Raw genomic sequence first — 5,315 nt, forward strand, 5'->3', positions numbered from 1 at the left:
GCTCTGTGTATTATTACAATGGTTTTCCACTGTTTTGTGTCTTTCTACTTCTGTCTTATTTCACTCAGCATGTTAGAGTCCATGTCCATGCATGTATTGGAAAATTTCATGATCTCATCTCTTCTGATGGCTGCATTGTATTCCATTGTGTTTATGTACCAGTTTCTTTAGCCACTCAACTGTTTTTGGGGCATCAGGGTTGTTTCCAGAGTCTGGCTATTGTAAATAGTGCTGCAGTTAACATAGGTATGCATAAGGCAAAACAAAAAAGAAAAGAAAACGCTCCTGGCAGGCTCGGGGGACAATATGGGATGCTGGGACTCGAACCACCGTCCTTCTGCATGCAAGGCAAACGCCCTATCTCCATGCTATCTCTCCGGCCCCTTGAGTTCTTTTTTTGGGATCTGGTTTTGGGAGTGTCACTTCCAGGGCATACTCCTGGCTTTGCTTTGGAGTTACTCCACGCGGTGCTCGAGAGAATCATAAGAGACGTCAGAGGTCAAACCCACTTCGTGCAAGACAAATGTCCTCCTATTTACTCCCAGTGCTATTTTTCTGGCCCTTACCCCAGTTATGATTAAAGAGTAGAGATAAGGGAGAGGGAATCCCATATAAATATATGTAAAATATATAAGTATATAAAAATAAAATATAAATATATTTATATAAAAATATGTAAAAGCAATATATATTTATAAAAACAAATACATAAAAGTAATATATAAATACATTTATAAAAATAAATATATTTATATAAAATAAAATGTATATATATATGTCTCATATAAATGAAATCGAGGTCACTGCCCATGCCCTTTTTTCTCTTAGGGTGTCCCTGCTAGTGTCTACTGTCTGTTTCTTCCTTTCTCTTCCCCAAACCCAATTCCTCCACTAGCTAACTAGCTAGCTAAGGGAGGACTCCTCAGCGCCTGTCATGTTGGTGCCAGGAGGTTGAGTGAGGCGTTCTGGCCCTTTAAGAGCGGGAGCGCGCAAGGCTAGGCCTCTCGGGAGCCGTAGGCCCCGCCCTATCACGATGCCTGGAAGTTGAGTGAGGCGTTCTGGCCCTTTAAGAGCGGGAGCGCGCAAGGCAAGGCCTCTCTGGAGCCGTCGGCCCCGCCCTGTCATGAAGCCTGGACGTTGAGTAAGGCGTTCTGGCCCTTTAAGGGAGCGAACGCGCAAGGCCTCTCGAGGGGCGGGGCCGACGGCTCCCGAGAGGCCTTGCGCGCTCCCTCCACTGCGCATGTCAGGACGGCGTCCCCCTCCCCCTCCTCCGTCAGCAACGGGCTGAGGCGGCGGCGAAGGCGAAGGGGGCGGAGAGGGCGGAGCGCGGCGGCGGCGGACCGCGCGGACTCGACTCGGGCTGTCGGGTTCTCTCAGCGGCGGCGGCTGCTTGCAGCTCGAGCGGCAGGTTTTTTTGGAAGGGAGGTGAGTGACCATAAGCGCGGGGTGGAGGGGAGGCCGCCGCGGCGGTGGGGCCTAGGCAGCGGGGGGCCCCGGGGGCCGCGGCCCTGTGTTTAACAATAGAGTCGGCGGCGCCCCCGGAGGTCTGGAAGGACGGCCGGTCCGGGCGGGCGGGGCGGAGGCCCGGAGCGCCGCTCTAGCTCTCCCGGCTCGCGCGTCTCGCCTGCTCTGCGCGGCCGGGTTGGGGTCTTTCCGGAGGCGGCGCCCGCCCGCCCGCTGCCCGCCCGGGCTCTGGGGTGTCCGCGGCGCGCCTGTCTCCCCGTGCTCCCGCACCCGCTCCCCGAGCACCGCAGGACGCAGGAGCGCGTGACTCGGAGATCCGACCGACCCAAAGTTTTTCCCGCGTCGCACGAACCAACTCCTCCGCGGCCTACCTAGGAAGCCCGGCGGGCCGGAGTTGCATGATTTATTCGCTGCTGCAGGCATGTACCTAGACACCTACGGAGGGACCTGCTGGTCTGGCCGAGAGTTTTAGATTTGGGAGGGAGGGGCTCGTTTTGATAAAGCCATGCCTCCCCCCCTTTTCCAGGTTCCTGCAAGTGCGCCCTGGACCGGACTGTCATTCCCAGCCCTCTGGCTTGGATACTAGATTTTTTTTTCCTGTTTTTGCTAAATGATGTTCGAATAGTCTATGCATGCACACATACATCCCCAAGCCCCTAAAGAGCAGCGATTTGTTTTGTTGATTTATTTTTTTGGGGGGGGGTCCACACCCAGCAGCGCTCAGGGGTTCCTCCAGGCTCTACGCTCAGAAATCGCTCCTGGCAGGCTCGCTGGGGCGGGGGGGTAGGGGGAGAACCCTATGGGATGCCATAAGGGATTCGAACCACCATCCTTCATGCAAGGCAAATGTCCTACCTCCATGCTATCTTCTCCAGCCCCTTGTTTGTTTTAGTTTGTTTTGGGGGTGGTGCTGGTTCTAGAGTTACTCCTGGCTCTGCACTCTGCAGAGATCACTCCTGGTGGAGCTCAGAGGACCAACCCATATGGGATTCGGGGGATCGACCCCAGGTTGTTATGGGCATGCCAAGGAAAGTTCCTTTTTTTTCCCCAACTGCACTCTCACTCTCCTCCCCCCACCCCCCGCCCGGTGGAACTTGTGTCTGAATAATTCATTGGAACTGTTAAGTTATAACATTTTTAGGGAGTAAGTTGTAAGCAATCATTCGTGCAATAATTAGTTGTTTTTTTTTTTTAAGATTTTCCGCATAGGCAAAAAATAAATAAATAAAAGCCTTGGGATTTTTCTGAACCTGGAAGGGTTGTTCTGTGGACTAATTTGTGGCTAGTTCATTAGACATCCATTTTTACTCATGCCGATTATGTATGTGCCTTTTCCTAGCGATTTTGCGTTTGTTGGCTGGAGCCTCTAAAAAACAAACTTTTGCAGTGGGAGGAGAGGGGCAAAAAACAAACATATAATTTCTACTCTATTGGAAGATAATTATTCTCCAGGGTCCAAACAAAATTGGAAAGACCGTGGAGAGATTTTTTTTTTTAATTTGAAGTAGGATGTTGGAATTATTTATGAAGAAGCTGGTATTGAAATTGATACTAGAAGGAAGTGAGAGTGAGCCTTGGTAGTATTTAAGAAAAGAAAAATTTCAGATCGAGGAAACAGCAAAAGGAAAGACCTTGAAAGTACTGAAAAGGTGGTAAATATGGAGTAAAATATTGAGAAAAGCCTCCTAAAATGAAGCCTTTTCTCGTGGCTGCCTTTCACACAGCAGTCCTCTGAACCCCAGCATCACATAAGATCCCTCAAGCAGTGCCAGGAGAGACCTCTGAGCAAGAGCCAGGAGTAAGTTCTGAGCCTCTGTGGGTATGGCCCCAAAACCAAAACAAAAGGCCTTGATGAGGATAGTACTGGCCTGTTAGAGAAACAATTTGAAGATCATTGTGCTTGGAGCACTGAGCAAAGGAGTAGTGGGAGATAAGGTCATGGAAGAAAGAATACCAGAACAACCAGAACCTTTATTCTATTCCATTGAGAATTTCATTTTGGCTCTGCTTGACCCATGAATCGGATTCATCCCGGTCAGCGTGCAAGGTAAACGCCCTACCACTGTGTTACCCCCTGGCTCTTTAGTCTATTTTAAAAGTAATTTGGGCGCCAGAGTGATAGGGTGTTTACCTTGCATGTGACCTAACCATGTTTGATCCCCAGCGTTTCTTCTGGTTCTCTAAGCCTTCCAGGACTGATTCTGAGCATAGAGCCAGGAGTAACCCCTGAGTGCTTGCTGCTGGGTGTGGCCCCAAAAACTTAGGTTAAACCTGAGTTCAATGCCTGGCGTTTCCTATGATATCTCAGCACCATCAGGAGTAATTTCTGAGTGCAGAGCCAGTAGTAACCCATAAGCATCACCAGATGTGGACCAAATGCCAGGGGTAATTTCTGAGTGCAGAGCCAGAGGTAACGCCAGAGCATCACCGGATGTGGCCAAAAAATGACTTTAAAAATGTTAAAATTTGGGGCCGGGAAGGTGGCGCTAGAGGTAAAGTGTCTGCCTTGCAAGCACTAGGGTAGGAGGGACCACGGTTAGATCCCCCGGTGCCCCATATGGTTCCCCCAAGCCAGGGGCGATTTCTGAGCGCATAGCCAGAAGCCTGGGCGCCAAACGGGTGTGGCCCAAAAACCAAAAAAAAAAAAAAAGTTAAAATTTTATAAGTACAATGCATTTCAGAGTAGAGATTTTGTTTGGATTTTCTTTTGGGGCCACACCTGGCACTGCTCAGGACTTACTCCTATCTCTGTGCTCAGGGATCACTCCTTGTCAGCTCAGGGGACCATATGAGGTGCTGGGGATTGAGCCCAGGTTGGCTATGTGTAAGGTGAATACCCTGCATTCTCTACTATTGCTCCCACCTGAGACTGAAGTCTTAATATTGTCATTATCTCAAGCTGGATAAAACAGTAAAAATGTGTATGCATGGAATCAGAGTGATAGTACAGAGAGTAGGGCACTTGTCTTGCATGCAGCAGATCCATGTTTGATGCCTCGCATCCCACATGGCCCTCCAAACACTGCCAGGAGTGATCTCTGAGCACAGAGCAAGGAAGTAAGTCCTGTGCACTGCTGGGTGCCCCCCCCCCCCCAACAGGACCTGTATAATAGAATCTTGTTTGGTTTTTGGATCTTAAGGAATCAGTGCTCGGATCTCTTTCACTGTAGAACTGTGCCAAGTCTTGAGTCTAAGCTTTCTATATGCAGAGCATGTACTCTAGCCCTTTGAGCTATCTCCCTTACTCGTGGGTTTCTGGTTCTTTTAAATTGTTTCTGTTATGTGGTAAATGCCTATTAAAAATCTTAGATGTGAGCCAAAGTGGTGGTGCAGAGCATAAGGCATCTGCCTTGCATGCGCTAGTTTAGGACGGACTGTGGTTTGATCCCCCGGTGTTCCTTATGGTCCCTCAAACCAGGGGCAATTTCTGAGCACAAAGCCAGGGGTGACCCCTGAGTGTCATCCAGTGTGGCCCCAAAACAAAACAAAAAAAAAAAGAAAAGAAAAGAAAAGAAATTTATTGTTATCTAAATGTTCTTTGGCTGAAATTTCAAAGTTAAGATATCAGCAAGGGGACTTCTGAGAATTATGTTATGGGTGATTGTCCTTCCACTGTAACTTTACCTTGTCCTCTTTCTTTGCATCTTTGTTCTCATAATTAAAAATAAAAAATTAAAAATAAAAAAGAACAAAAAAAAATCTTAGATGTGGGGCCCGGAGAGATAGCACAGCACAGCGGCGTTTGCCTTGCAAGCAGCCAATCCAGGACCAAAGGTGGTTGGTTCGAATTCCGGTGTCCCATGTGGTCCCCCATGCCTGCCAGGAGCTATTTCTGAGCAGACAGCCAGGAG

Source organism: Suncus etruscus, chromosome 1 (assembly GCF_024139225.1).
Source record: "Suncus etruscus isolate mSunEtr1 chromosome 1, mSunEtr1.pri.cur, whole genome shotgun sequence".
In the NCBI taxonomy this organism is placed as follows: domain Eukaryota; kingdom Metazoa; phylum Chordata; class Mammalia; order Eulipotyphla; family Soricidae; genus Suncus; species Suncus etruscus.